The sequence below is a fragment of the Choloepus didactylus genome, chromosome 6 (assembly GCF_015220235.1).
Source record: "Choloepus didactylus isolate mChoDid1 chromosome 6, mChoDid1.pri, whole genome shotgun sequence".
NCBI classification, from domain to species: Eukaryota; Metazoa; Chordata; class Mammalia; order Pilosa; family Megalonychidae; genus Choloepus; species Choloepus didactylus.
Genome location: NC_051312.1, coordinates 132,038,571 through 132,055,184, shown reverse-complemented (window position 1 = coordinate 132,055,184; position 16,614 = coordinate 132,038,571). Strand labels below are relative to the sequence as shown.

General features: G+C 34.7%; 1 long non-coding RNA gene across 1 annotated transcript in view; it reads right to left on the bottom strand.

Moving 5' to 3' along the window:
• Nucleotides 1-16,614, bottom strand: part of LOC119537657 — a 66,944-nt gene that overhangs the window by 26,805 nt on the left and 23,525 nt on the right. Inside the window, exon 2 of the long non-coding RNA XR_005217451.1 lies at nt 13,600-13,756. This is a non-coding gene — a long non-coding RNA (uncharacterized LOC119537657). The remainder of the gene's footprint in view (nt 1-13,599; nt 13,757-16,614) is intronic.

Sequence of the window (16,614 nt, the reverse complement as noted above, 5' to 3'; positions counted from 1 at the left end):
TAGAGCACAGGGTGAGGGATGGTGTTTATTACAGAAGGAGTAGAGAGAGCATTGAAATTCCTGTCAATGGGGAATTCCTAAGGCAAAGAAAGCCCAAGCCCAAGCCCAAAGATTAGGGAAGATGGTTTTTGCATTGGTTTGTTTGTTTTTGTTAGCTCCTGGCACTGAAGGAAATCTGTCATGCCACTAGCTGGATACAAAGATTTGAGTGTCAAAAAACTTTAAGATAATAGAGTGGCAGTTTGAAAGATGAAAGCGACTAAATATGTTTAAAATTAATAAAGACCTTTAAAAAGTAATGTAGAATCTCCAAAATGAACAAAGTTCTATGAAAACAGAACAAACAGGTTTTAAAATGGACCAAATAGGAATAAAAAATTGTCTTTGATATGGTAAAGGTCATAGGAAACATATTGGAAACAGAAGAAAAAACAATTAATGAGTTAGAGGGTGGATCAGGGAGACTTTAACCAAAGGAGTATATGGTAAGAGAAAAAATACAGAAAATATGAAAAAGAGTTAGTGAGACAGAGAGAGTAGAATGATAAACCTCCAATAAAAGACCAAGAGGAGTTCCTAAGAATTGAGAGAATACATGAGGCAAATTTGTTCAGAACTGATAGAAAATGTAAATAATCATATTTGAAAAACACAATGGTTCTGGCAGGATAAATAAAAATAAACCCATAGCTAGACAATCTTTGTGAAATATGCAGAATATTAATTTGCAGAATACTAAAGTCAAAGCAAATGGAAAAGAGAATTTACTCCAGAGCAAAACAGTGACTTGGGCAGCAAACATTTTAACAAAGTATTTAGACCAGAAGATAATGGAATATGTCTTAAAAATGCCCAAGTGAAATTAATTGCCAACCCCAAATTCCTTACCCATCTAAACTGTTATACAAAAAGTAAAGGATAAATAAAGATATATGCACAAAAACAAAGATTAAGAGAATTTATAACTCATAGAGTCTCATTGAGAGCAATTAAAAAAGCAATTAAACCCAGAAGGAAAGAGTAAGATGAAAAAAATAATGGTGAATAAAAAAACTGGTAAATATATGAGTAACATAAAAGCAATAATTGACTATGTAAAATAATAATAATTAAAATATCTAATTTTGGATTTATAAAAACAAGATGGAACTAAAATAGTAGACTACAATATCAGAAAGATGGAAGGAGCATGATTGGGGTTAAAAAGTTAAAACTTCCTTGTTTTGTTTAGGAAGAGGGTAGAAATATAGGTTTTTAAACTTTTTAAGTTGGCAGCTATATTAAAAATTTAAAGCTAACCACACACACATAAAAAATAGAAATGAAATGCGTAACAGGAGGAAATGAAAAAGAAGTAAAATAAATACAATAGAAAGCAGGAAATTCTGAAGAAAAATGCAGCAATGAAAAGCACAACTTAATCCACATATCAGTAAACATCCTAAATATACTACATTTATTGCTGTCTATGCATCCTGAGACTGGGCCTGTAAACAAGGATGTATGGTAACCACAGTGAAAGCATATAGCAGGAGAGAATGATATTCAAAAAACAAGTAAAAAGAAAGGTGTGTTTCCTCCTGGTAATCAGGAAATGCAAACTTTAAAAGCTCAACAACCGTTTAATTTATGAAAATTAGACTGTCACACCAAGTGTTGGTGAGAAATGAAGGAATTCTTAAACATTGCTGGAGGACAAGTGACAAGCCACTTAGGAAAGTAATTAGACAAATACTTAGTAAAATGCAAGGTGTATATACAATATAGCAAATTTCCACTCCAGCCATGAAGAACTAACAGATTCCAGACTTGGTATCCTGGCATCAGTCAATAGGAAACTGGACAAGATACGTGACATGACATTTTTCAGACCTTGAACAAGAGGCAGACAGGAGTATAATCCCCGAGAGAAGGAAAACAAGCCAAGTGAGCACTATAATCATCCTAACTTCTCCCTTGAAGCAATTTCTGGACTGCAGGGTGGGGAACCAAAACAGACTGATTGTTTCTCTGAGTTAAGAAGTTAGACATTAGAGTCCAGCGAGACCGAGGTGACAAGAATTTCTGAGGCAGAATACTCGAGAAGGGGAGCTATACAGAAGACGAGCTCCAGAAATCCGCAAAGGATTGCCTTGAGTCTTTGGCTGAAAACCACTCAGCGTATGCATAGGGTGAAACTCCCCTAGATTGGACGGGGACTAACTTATGAGGAAAGAAGAATTACAGGGGAACTGTAAGCCTGGGAAATTCACAGAACTCACACAGGGCCAGCAATCATTTGACATCCTCCCTGTCAGAATGGAAAGACTTAGTTGATTAAACGGAGAATTCAATAGAGACCCCAAAAGGGTTATGCTTTATGACAAGGATAAACTAGCCCTAGAGAAAAGCTTTCACCACAATTTCCCAAAAAAGCTCCACAAGGAAAAAAAGAAAGAAAAAGAAAAAAGCTTTGCCTACCATAAAAAAGACTACTATTTTTAATACTTGTTTTTTATTAGAGAAGTTGTAGGTTTACCGAAAAAATATGCAGAAAATACTGAGTTCCCATATACTAACCCTCTCACACACAGTTTTCCCTGTTATTATCACACTGTGTTAGTGTGGTACCTGTGTTACTATTGATGAAATGGTATTATTATAATTATACTATTAACTATGGCCCATTGTTTTACATTAGGGTTCACTGTTTGTGTTTTACAATTCTTTGTTTTTTTTTTAATTTTTATTCTAGTAACATACATACACCCTAAAATTTCTCCTTTTAACTGAGTTCAAATTTATAATTCAGTGGTGTTAATTACATATATTCACAATGTTGCACTATCATCACCACCACCCATTGCCACTACATCGTCATCACTCCAAACAGAAACTCTGTACCCATTAGGCATTACCTCCTTCATTCTCTACCTCACCCTGGTCCCTGGTAGCCTGCATTCTGGTTTCTGAATCTATGAATTTTTTTATTCAAATTATTTCATTTCGGTGAGATTGTGCGATTTGTCCTTTTATGTCTGGCTTGTTTCACGCAACATGATATCTTTAGGATTCATCCATATTGTTACATGTTTCAGATCGTTTCTTTTTACAACTGAATATTTCACTGCATGTATATACCATAGTTTGTTTATCCATTCACCTGTTGATGGACAGTTGGTTGCTTACATCCTTTGGCAATTGTAAATAATGCCACTATGAACATTAGTGTGCAAATATCTGTTTGACTCTCTGCTTTCAATTCTGATGAGTATATACCTATAAGTGGGATTTTCAGGTCATATGGTAGTTCCGTGATTAACTTTCTGAAGAACCAGAAACTTAACTTTCTGAGGAACCGCAACCTCTCCAACATGTACTTTCCATTTTAAAAATAGTAGCTATTCTAGTGGATGTGAAAGAGTATCTTGTTGTGTTTTGATTTGCATTTCCTTAGTGGCTATTGAGGTTGAGTATCTTTTCATATGCTTTTGAACACTTATATATCTTCTTTAGAGAAATGTCTCTTCAGGTGTTTTGCCAATTTTAAAATTAAGTTGTTTTTTGAGTTGCAGCGTTTCTTTATATATTCTGGATACTAAACCCTTACCAGATACATAGTTTACAAATATTTTCACCCATTCTCTGGGTTGTGTTTTTACTTTCATGTTGAAGTCCCTTTATGCACAAAAGTTTTTACTTTTGAAGTCCCATTTATCTATTTTCTCTTTTGTTGCTCTTGCTTTTGGTGTCAAGTCTAAGGAACTATTGTAAAACACAAGTTCTTGAAGATGCTTCCTTGTGTTCCCTTTTTTTTTAGTTTTGCAGTATTGGTTCTTATGTTCAGATTTTTGATCCATTTTGAATTCATTTTTGCATATGGTGTGAGGTAGGACTCTACTTTCATTCTTTTGAATATGGCTATTCAGTTTTCCCAGCACCATTTGTTGAAGACACTATTCTTTCCCATTCAGAGGTCTTGGCACCCTAGTCAAACATCAATTGGACATAGATGTGAAGGCTTATTTCTTAACTCTCAATTTGGTACCATTGATCTATATGTCTATCCTTGTGCCAGTATCATGCTGTTTTGAGTACTGTAGCTTTGTAATAAGTTTTAATATTGGAAAGTGTAAGTCCTCCAAGTTTGTTCTTCTTTTTCAAGATGGCTTTGGCTATTCAGGGCCCCTTACCATTCCACATAAATTTAATGATTGGGCTTTTCCATTTCTGCAAAAAAAGGTTATTGGAATTTTGATTGGGATTGAGTTGAATCTATAAATTGCTTTGCGTAGAATTGAACATATTAACAATATTTAGTTTTCCAATCCATGAACACAGACTATCTTTCCTTGTATTTAGGCTTTCTTTGAGTTCTTTTAACAATGTTTTGTAGTTTTTTGTGCATAAGTTCGTCACATCCTGGGTTAAATCTATTCCTACTTATTTGATTCTTTTAGTAGCTATTGTAAGTGGAATTGTTTCCTTGATTTCCTTTTCAGATTTTTCCTTGCTATTGTATAGAAACACCACAGATTTTGCATATTGATTTTGTACCCTGCTACTTTGCTGAATTCATTTATAAGCTCTAGTAGTTTTCTTGTAGATTTTTCTGAATTTTTTCTACATAGGAACATGTCATCTACAAATAGGGATATATCTTCCTTTCTAATTTAATGCCCTTTATTTCTTTTGCTCCCCAAATTGCTCTTGATGGCACTTCCAGTACAATGTTGAACAATGTTGGTGATAACAGCCACCCTTCTTTTGTTCCTGATCTTAGGGGGACAGCTATCAGTCTTTCACCATTGAGTATGATGTTAACAGTGGGTTTTTCATATATATCCCACAGGTATAATTTTTTTTTTACCTATAGTGTTTGTTCGTTTTTCTTCTCCCCTTATTTTGTTTTGTTTTAAATGTTTTTTTTTTTAATTTTTTGATAAATAAATTTTAAAAAAATTAGAGATGTTATAGTTATGGAGATAGTAGAAAAATGACAGCAGATGGCAAAAATGGAGGTAAATATAAAATATATTTTTCATTTAATTTAGTTAAAAGGTCTTTGTGTAAGGAAAAATAATGGTTTTTGGTGAGATTTATAACACGTAAAAATAAAATATATAACAACAAAGGCATAAAGAATGGGAGGAGAAAATGGAAGTTATCTATGTTTCTTATACATAAAGTAGTATAATACTATTGCAGATAAATTGTGATAAGTTAAAGATGTATACTGTGAACCATAGAGCAATCACTAAAAATAAAACAAAATAATATGGCTAGTACTCCATATGGGAGATAAAATAAAATAATAAAAATTACTCAATTAATCCCAAACAAATGCCATAACAGTGGAAGAAATGAACAAAGAACAGATGGGACAAATTGAAAACAAACAGCACCATGGAGAAGAAGACTGAAGAAGAAATAGAAATACTCAAGAGATCTATAACAAGTAAAGAAATTGAATCATTCATCAAAAACCTCCCAGCATAGAATGTCCAGACCTGGAGTTTAGGCTTCACTGGTGAATTTTACCAAACATTCGAAGAAAATTTAACACCAATTCTTCTCAAAGTCTTCCCAAAAAAATTGAACAGGAGGGAAAACTTCCTATTTCATTCTATGAGGCCAGCATTAGCCTGATACCAAAACCAGAAAAAGGCACTGACAAAAAATAAAGCTACAAACCAATATCTCATACGAGTATATAACCAAAAATATTCAACAAAAACCAACAAAACAAATCCAACAGCATATTAAAAGAATTATACACCATGACCAAGTGACATTCATCCCAGCAATACAAGGGTGTTCCAACATTAAAAACAACAACAACAACATTTGATGTAATTCTCCACGAAAAAACTGCATCATCATCTCTACTGGCACAGAAAGAATATTTAACAAAACTCAACACCATTTCAAGATGAAAACATGCAGAAAATTAGGACTAGAAGCGCATGTCATCCATATGATTAAGGACCGTTATGGAACAGCCACAACTGACAATGAAATACTGAAAGCTTTTCTCTCAAGATCAGGAAAAAGACAAGGATACCATTTTCACCAAGGCTGTTCAGTACTGTACTGGGAATTCAATCCAGAGCAAAGAGGCAGGGAAAAAAAATAAATAAACGGCATCCAAATTGGAAAGGAGGAAGCAAAAGTCTCTCTGTATTTACAGGTAACATGATCCTATACATAGAAAATCACAAAGAATACCCAAGAAAATCATTAGAGCTAATGAATGAATTCAGGAAAGTGGCAGGGGACAAGACAAATAACACAAAAATCCAGAGCAATCCAAAAAGGAAATCAAGAAAACAATTCCATTTACAAGAGAAACCAAAAGAATAAAATATCTAGCAATAAAATTAAACAAGGAGGTGAAACACCTTTACACTGAAAACTACCAAACTGCTGAAAAATTTAAAGAAGACCTACACAACAATGATTAAAATGGCAAATTTTGTTATATACATATGTTAATAAAAATAAGTTTTATAAAGCAAATTAAAAGTCAGATGGTAGCCCAACATTGTGAACATAATTAACAGCACTGAATTACATATTTAAATGTGACTAAGGGGAAATTTTAGGTTGTATATATGGTACTGGAATAACAGTTTAAAAAAAATCCATGGAACTGCACAACAGAGTGAACTCTAATTTAAACCATGGACTAAAAAAGAGTCATAGATTTTAATACTGGAGAACAACACATCTTCAAATGTTTTGCTGTCTATAAGAAACCCAATTTAAATATAAAGATACAGATAAGCTAAAATCAAAGAATGGGAAAATACATACCATGAAAACAATTATTGTAAGAAAGCCAAAGTGGTTATATTATATTAGACAAAGTAGACATCAGAACAATGAATATTATTACAGGGAATAAAGAGAGATTTTATAACCATCAAGGGGGCAATTTATCAAGAGGGCATAACAATTCTAAATCTCTATGCAGCTGAGAATATATTTCAAACACATGAAGAAAAAGCTGATATAACTGAATGCAGAAACAGAGAAATCCATAATTATATCCAAGACTTCAACACTTCTTTCACTAATTAATATAACAAATAGACAGAAAATCAGTAAAGATAGATGCTCTGAACAACATTATCAACCAACATAACCTAATTGACATTTATATAAGACTCTATCCAACAACAACAAAATTCACATTTTTCCAAGTGTACATGGGATATCCATCAAAATAGACCACATTATGGGCCACAAAAGCAATAAAAAAACTCAAAAATTTTAAAGAATTAAAATAACGTAACTATTTTCTCTGATTTGATGGAATTAAAGTAGAAATAATAACAGAAAGATACAAAAAATTCCAAAATATCTGCAAGTTAATACAATAACCCATGTATCAAAAAGGAAGCTGCAAGGGAAATTGACAAACACTTGTAATTTAATGAAAATGAAAACATAGAAAATCTAAACCTTTGGCATACAGGTAAAGCTGTGCTTAAGGGGAAATTTATAGCATTAAATATATACATTAGAAAATAAGAAAGTGTTCAAATAAATGATCTAAGTTTTCACCTTAAGAGACAAAAAAAAGTATGACAAATTAAACTTAAAGCAAGCAGAAGAGAGGAAATGAGAATTAAAAGATAAGGAATAAATGAAATTAAAATGAGAAAATTAATAGAGAAAAACAATGGAATCAAAAGATGGTTCTTTTAAAAGATCAACAAACTAGATAAACCTCTAACCAGACCTGGTCAAAAACAAAAGAAAAACACATCTTAATAATATCACAAATGAAAGAAGAAACATCACTGCAAATTCTGTGGCCATTAAGAGAATAACAAGGGAATATTATGAACATTATGCCAATGAATTCTAAAACAAGATATGGACAAATTCCATGAAATATACAATTTAGAAAAATCACACAAGAAGAAACAGATAACTTGCATACTTCCATATTCATTATAGTAATAGAATTTGTATTTGTAAGGCTTCCAATAAAATAAATTCCAGGCCCAGAGGGTATCACTGTTGAGCATAGGTTATAAAAGACACAGCAACTTCCATCTCGATGGATCTGTCATCTCTCTCTCTGCCTCTCTCGCATTACTCACTTTGGGGGAAATCAGCTGCCATATCATGAGCAGCCTACGGAGGAGTTTAGATGGTGAGTGAAATTGTAAATGGATCCTCTAGCCCAGTCAACCCTTCAGTTGACAGTAGTCCTGGCTGACATCTTGACTGTAATCTCATGAGATATTTATCCAGAAAATCCCAATTAAGCTGCTCTGAATCCCTGACCTAAAGAAATTGTGAGATAATAAATGTTTGTTTTTTTAAGCTTCTAAGTTTTGGACTAAATTAGTATGCAGCCACTGATAACTAATACACACACCCAGGATAATAGCCAAAAATGTTTAAAAAGAAGAATAAAGTGAATAAAGATTCACTCTAATACTCACTATAAAGAGCTACAGTAATCAAGACAGTATGGTAGTGGCAAAAAGATAGATACATAGATCAATGTAACAGATTAGAAAATTCAGAAATAGGCCAACAAATATACGGTCAATTGATTTTGACAAAGTGCCAATGCAATTCAATGGAACAAGGGTAGTGTTTTCAACAAATAGTGCTGGAAAAATTGGACATTCATATGCAGGCAACGATTCCCACCCCACCCCCCCCCAAAGAAAACTTCACATACAGAACATACAAAAATTAACTTGAAATGCATCATATGCTTAAATGTAAAACCTAAAACTATAACACTTCTAGAAAAAAATACTTGTGATTTTGGATTGGGCAAATATTTCTCTGGGCACATTAAAGACAACTTACAGACAAATAACCCTTAAGAATATAGATGCAAAAATTGCCGACAACATTTCAGCAAGTCAAATCCAACAATATATGAAAAGAAGAATACATAATGCTCTAGTAAGGTTTATTTCATGAATGAAAGGTTGGTTTAAAAAGTAAACACTATAACTCATATTAACAAACTAAGAAAGAAAAGCCATATGATCATCTTAATAGATGCAGTAAATGCATTTGACAAAGTCTAATGTCCATTTCTGTTAAAACTAACAACTAAAAAACTAAAAAAATAGAAGGGAATTTCATCAATGATAAAAAGCATCTATAAGAAGCCTACAGCTAATATAATTAATGGTGAATGACTTAAGGTTTTTCCTCTAAAATTAGAGCGAATGCAAGGATGGTTACTTTCACCACTTCTATTCAACATTATACTAGATATTCTAGCCAGTGCAATAGAGCAAGAAAAGAAAATAAGAGGAAACAAAAGGCATAAAGATTGTGAGAAGAAAAAAATTGTCTTTATCTGCATGTGACATGATAGTCTATTTAGAAAATCTGATGGGATCTACATAGAAAAATTACTAGGATTCATCAGTGAGTTAAGCAAGATTGAAGGATACAAGATCAATATACAAAAATCTATTGCATTTGTATGTACTAGGAATTTATAAATGGAAGCTGAAGTTTAAAATATACTCTGTTTATAATTGCATCCAAAATGTGAAACAGGGAAAAATCTGACCAAAGATGTGCAGGACCTATACACTGAAAACTACAAAACATTACTAAGAGCAATTAAGGAAGCCCAAATAAATGGAGCACTATACCTCGTTCAATATTGTTGAGATGTCAATTTTCTCCAGATTACCTATGGATTCAGTAACATCCAAATTAAAATCCCTGCAAGCTTTTTTTGGGATGAAAACGTAAGCTGATTCTAAAAAATATATGGAATAGCAAAGGGTGTAGAATAGTCAAAACAACATTGAAAGGATCAAAGTTGGAGCACTAATACTACCTGATTTTAAGACTTATTTTAATGCTGTAGTAAAGAAGACACCATGACATCTGTGTAAAGACTGACAAATGGGTCAGTGAACTAGAAGAGTTCTGAAACAGAATAACACATATATGGACAAATGATTTTTATAATGTTGTAAAGGTAATTCAGTGGATGAAGGATAGTTCTTTCAACAAATGATTCAGGACATTTGGATACCCATATGTGAAAGAAGTGAACTTCAATCCATGCTCTGCACTATATACAGAAATGAACTCAAAATGCATCATAGTCCTAAATGTTTAAGGCAAAAACGCAAAATTCTAAACTGCAAAATTTGTAAAAGAAAGCATAACAGAAAATTCTTGTGGTATTCCATGGAATAATACTCAGCAATGAAAAAGAATGTCCTATTGGTATACACAACAATATGGATGAATATCAAAATAACTGTGTTGAGTAAAAGAAGTCAGACAGAAAAAGAGCCCATACTGTATGGTTCAGTCATTTGCCTAGAGAGGATGGGGAGGTGAGCAGGAAGGTTTACAAAGAGGCATGAGAAAAATTTGGGAATTGTTGGCTATATTCACTACCTTGATTTTGACAATGGATTCTTGGTGTGTACAAATGTGTCAAAACTTACCAGATTGTATACTTGAAATAAGTATAGTTTATTATATATCAAGTATATATAAATAAAGCTATTTCCTTAAAGAAAACAACTTGGAAGTAAGTAATATTGATGTTTATTTGCAGATGATATTATGCTATATACAGAAAATTCTAAGGAATCTATGATAAAAGCTACTAGAACAAATAAGTCACTTTAGCAAGTTAAGGATATAGGAGCAATATATAAATATAAATTTTATTTTTATATGTTAGCAATGAACAATTCAAAAATGAAATAAAAATAATACATTCACAAAAACATCCAAAATAGGAAAATATGCAGGCATAAATCTAACAAAATATGTACAAGATCAATACACTGAACACTACAAAATATTGCTGATAGAAATTCAAAGATACCTAAATAAATGGTGTGGCATACCATGTTCAGGGATCAGAAGATTCAATATTGTTAAGATGCCAGTTCTCCCCAATTTAATTTATAAATTCAAGCAAATCCTATGGAAATCCCAGTAGGTTTCTTTTTTTTTAAATTCAGTTTTATTGAGATATATTCACATACCATATGATCATCCACAGTGTACAATCAATTGTTCACAGTACCATCATGTAGTTGGGCATTCATCACCACAATCAATTTTTGAATATTTTCCTTACTCCAAAAAAAATAAAAATAAGAATAAAAATAAAAGTAAAAAAAGAACACCCAAAGCATTCCATCCCCCCCATCCCACCCTATTTTTCATTTAGTTTTTGTTCTCATTTTTCTACTTATCTGTTCTTATACTGGATAAAGAGAGTGTGAGCCACAATCACACAGTCGCACCATGTACGCTACATAGTTATACAATCATCTTCAAGAGTCAAGGCTGGCCTGCCCTTCAGAGAGAGGTTGAGGGCAGGCAAAGGATTTGGTTTGCTGAGTCCCACTCTTGGGAATTCAAGAAGAAAGCAAGTGCCAGGCAGTTTCCATTGTGCCTGCCAGAAATGAGTCAGAAGATACACCCCAGAGATCATGCCAGAGAGAATGGTGTAAGATTTGAGAAACTGTGCAGCTTCCTGCATTTGGTACCTGTCACTTCCATTTCGGTTCCTGACAGCAATCAGCAATAAAAAACCTCAGAACCAAAAGGCCCTGAAGGCTCGTCTTCAGGAGCAGCAGGGAACTGGGAGCTGGGAAGGCTGTTTCACTCTGCAGCCAGATTTGGAGAGCTAGAGCCCCAGGCAACAGAATGGGTATGGCCTCAGTTAAAGAGGCAAGGGAAGCAGAGTGAGATCCTGGTGTGGAGAAGAGGCAGAAGAGGTAAGTTGCCTGAGGCCTGAAAGGGGCTGTAACTCCACAGACCCTTACATGCCCTTATATGTAATTACCTTTCCATAGGCACTTACCATTGTCTTCCTCTGTATCCCATCCTACAGAGACGTTTCAGCATTCTTGGAGAGTTGATCCAACACAATAGCTTCTCAGTTCCTTGATCTTCACCACTCCAGTGAACATGCTTCCACTATTATATAATTATATTGCTTCATATATATATATATGAAGACACACACACACACATATCTCCTAGTTATCACCTAGCCAGAGCCTTGGTCTTTGCCAAAACAATTGTTTCAGCTCTTTTACTTCTTAATTCCCATTGTAGTTGTTCTTCAATCCTACTGATGTCTCCAGTTCCTTGAATCTCTCATTTTCCTTTCATCCATCAGCTACCTTTTAATTCCATTATCTTCTTATCAACCATTAAAACCACAGTTGTTTCCTTGAATTATTCACTTGCAACCTCAACTATTTTGCTCCCACTTTCTTACATGGTACTGTCTCCAAATCCAATCTGCAATCTTCCCCCAAGACCTCTAAACCTATATGACTGAGTAGAGCTGAAGAAAATTGTACAGTCCTGCAAATTAAGATGATTAGAAATATGGAGTTTCGAGTATGAGCTGGATTTTCAGTTCTTGTTAGAAAACTTTTCCATTAGTTCTTGTACAATTCATCCCAATATTCCCTTAGAGGGTATGAGTGAACTATACCTACCTCTAACCCCCAAAAAAGGAATATTTGGTAATCTCTGTAACCATATGACCTTTCCGTTCAGGGTTTATCATTCCCATCTCCACACATGTATAAACCTGCACATGTGTATATATGTGTGTATATAAACATGCATATACATATATGTGAGTATGTATGTTCTATATACCCTTCACTGCATATATATAGTCTTCACTTCTCATATACCCTATAACTTACTACTTTCACCATTTTACCACCCCACTAAAATTGCTCTGGCAAAAGTTAGCAGGGACCCATGTTCAAGTCTGGTCTGCTTTTCTGTCCTTTTTCACTTGTGCCCCAGGAGTATTTGATAATGTTGATCAATTCCCACCCCCCTTTCTGGAAGTAATCCACTTCCTTGGTCCCCTAGATCATCCACTTCTGGAGTATCTACCTCTAACTTTTCATGATCAGGGTGCTCTAATTGGGTCTTATTAAATATTTTTGGTCTCTATGGTCCTTGACTTTGACTCTCTTCTCTTCTCAAGTCTACAAACCTTTCCTGGGTAATTGTAGCAATTGAACCTATTCCCGTGGCTTTAACTACCACCTCAATCTTGACAAACCACAAAAATCTGTTTCCAACTCAGATTTCCTTTCCTCAGATCTTCATACACAACTATTTACTGGACATCTCCCACAGCATTTCAAACCAACATGTCCAAGCTTGTAGCCTGCAGAATGTCTTTTCTTCCTGAATGCTCGGTTTTAGGTGGTGGGACCCCTACCCACTTGAATGTCCACACCAGTGACATGGAAGTGGACTTCCCCTTCTCCCTCTGTTTACATACAGTGAATAACCAAGTCTCCTCCACTCTACCTATGCATTTCTTGAAAGAGGTGGAAGAGTGTCGTGGCAGGGAAGATGGCCCCTTGAGCCATCTCATATGAGACTGAATGTTGGCTCTGCCACTTCCAACGGGTGACATTGGGTAAGTTACTTGTTTTCTCTGTGCTCCAATTTCCCCATACATGAAACGGGAATTATAATAACAGTACTACCTCATAGAGTCATTGTGAGATCATTATTATGTTATTAATATTTCCTTGCCACCGTCACAGCCACTACCCCAGTGGAGGGATTCATTGATTGATCTTCTCCTACCTGGACTTTTTCGTAACTTTCTTCTTTCAAGAAGGCTTAGGATCCTGTGTTGGAGTTTTGGTAGCCAGGCCTTGGAGTGGAGTGGTCAGGGCTGTCTCATAGCAGAGAGGCATTAAACCAAGGGATACTGGTTATTTGGCTCCTGAGTGACACCAAGCTGGAAGCAAAAGAAGATGGAGAAACTCAGCAGGTGAACTCACTGCCCTTCCCCCTATGTGGGACCTGACTCCCAGGGGTGTAAATCTCCCTGGGAAAGCAGGATATGACTCCCAGGGATGAAGATGGACCCAACATCGTGGAATTGAGAACATCTTCTTGACCAAAAGGGGGATGCGAAATGGCTGAGCGATTTCAAATGGAGTCGAGAGGTCACTCTGCTGGGCATTCTTACACATTATATAGATAACCCTCTTTAGGTTTTAATGTATTGGAATAGCTAGAAGTAAATACTTGAAACTATCAAAGTGCAACCCAGGAGACTTGACTCTTGAAGATGATTGTATAACAATGTAGCTTACAAGGGGTGACAGTGTTATTGTGAAAGCCTTGTGGATCATACTCCCTTTATCCAGTGTATGGATGGATGTGTAGAAAAATCGGGACAAAAACTAAATGAAAAATAGGTTGGGATGGGGGGGATGGTTTGAGTGTTCTTTTTTACTTTTATTCTTATCCATATTTTTACTTTTTCTGGTATAAGGAAAATGTTCAAAAAATAGATTGGGGCGATGAATGCCCAACTATATGATGGTACTGTGAACAGGTGATTGCACACCATGGCTGATTGTATGATATGTGAATATATCTCAATAAAACTGAATTTTTTTAAAAAAGAGAGAAGATAGAGAAAGACCTCAAGAGAGGAAAAGGGAAAGAAATGACTCTGAAGAAAAAGCCCAGCAACCCAGAATGGGCAGAACCAAGCAAAGAGTGTTTGGAGGTAGAGCTGCAGAGATTCCCAAGGCAAAACATGCAAATTGCATAAAGAGATGACATGTTTTAGAGCAATAGTATCCTAGCTCAGTGCCTTACAACCCATGCTGTATATAAATATAAACTGAGAAGCATTTAAAAAGTACTGAAGCCTAGGCTCAGCCCCAGACAGATTTAATTATTATTTTCAGGATTGAGGTCTGAGATTTTTTTTTTTTTTTTTAATGCCACAAGCAATTCTAACATGTGGCATGTGGCTAGGATTGAGAACCACTCTCCTAACTAGTCTCCTAATTTTGATCACTTCTCTCTTCAAACCCATCCCCGCCATATACATGTCACACACATGCACACAGTTTTCACTTATTTTTCTTAAGGCAAAGCTTGTCATGTCATTGTTTAGCTCTATAGTCCTTCAGTGGCCCCTTGTCTTGCATAGGACAGAATCTCAATTCCTTAGCTTGTAAAGCCTTTCCCATGTCCTTGTCTATTTCATACTGGCTTCTAAGAGCCCATTTAGCAAATCTTTTCCAGTTCCATGATCAGTGACTTCCCATTGGTATTTCATGTTTTTTAATACTTTTTATTTTGAAATAATTTCGGGTTTATAGGATAGTTGCAAAAATAATACCAAACACTTACAGACAACTCCAACATACCTCCCACCCAGATACCCAGATGCACCAACTTTTAATATTTTGATACACTTTCTATATCAATCTGTCTATCCATATCTATTCATCCATCTGTCATTTATCTATCTATGCATCTAATCTAATCTATTTATCTGTATCTGTATGTCTGTCTGTATCTATTTTCTAAACATTTGAAAGGAAGTTGATAAACCATGCTTCTTGAATACTTAATACTTCCACGTATATTCCCTAAAAACAAAGATACTCACTTTTGTAACTGTCTTAATTACAGTTATCAAGATCAAGAAATTTAACATTGGTATAAAGCTCACAGTTTATGTTCAGTTTTTTCATATGTCCCAATAATGTCCTTTTCCCCCTCCACTATTAGATCTAATCCAGTATCATCAATTGCATTTAATTGTCATTATCTCTTTAGTCACCCTTTTATAAGTTGCAGAAACATATATACAACATAAACTTTTCCATCTCAACCACTCCCAAGCATACCATTCAGAGGAATTAATCACATTCATGATGTTGAACAATGCTCACCACCAACCATTATCAGAACTTTCCCATCACCTCAAACAGAAATCTACACCCATTATGCATTAACTCCCATTTCTACCCCACCCCCTGCACCTGGTAACCTAAATTCTACATTTTGCCTCTATGAATTTGGATATTATAATTATTTCATATAAGTGGAATCATACAATATCTGTCCATTTGTGTCTGACTTATTTTACTCAATATGTCTTCGGTGTTCATCTATGGAGTAGCATGTAGCAGAACTTGATTCCTTTTTAGGGCTGAGTGATTTTTCCATTGTATGTATATGCCACATTTTGTTTATCCTTTCATCTGCAGGTGGACATTTGGATTTCTTCCACCTTTTGACTATCATGAATAATGTTGCTATGGACATTAGTGTACAAATGTCTGTCCAAATACCTGTTTTCAATTCTTTTGGGTATATACCTGGAAGTGAGATTCCTGGCTTATATAGTAGTTTGAAGTTTAACTTCCTGAGGAACTGCCAAAACATTTTCCACAGTGGTTGTACCATTTTACATTCCCACTAACAATGTAGGGTTCCTATTTCTCTGTATCCTTGTCAGCACTTATATTTTCTGTTTTTTAATGTAGCCATTCAAGTAAGTGTGAGGTGGTTTCTCACTGTGGTTTTGATTTGCATTTTTCTAATGGCTAATAATGTTCAACATTTCATGTGCTTATTACTCATCTTGGGAGAAATGTCTTTTCAAGTCCTTTGCCCATTTTTAAATCAGATTGTTTGCCTTTTTTGTGGTCAAGTTGTAGCAGTTCTTTATATATTCTGGGTATTAAGCCCTTATCAGATATATGGTTTGCAATTATTTTCTCCTGTTCTGTGGTTGTCTTTTCACTTTCTTTATGATGTCCTTTGATGCACTTAAGTCTT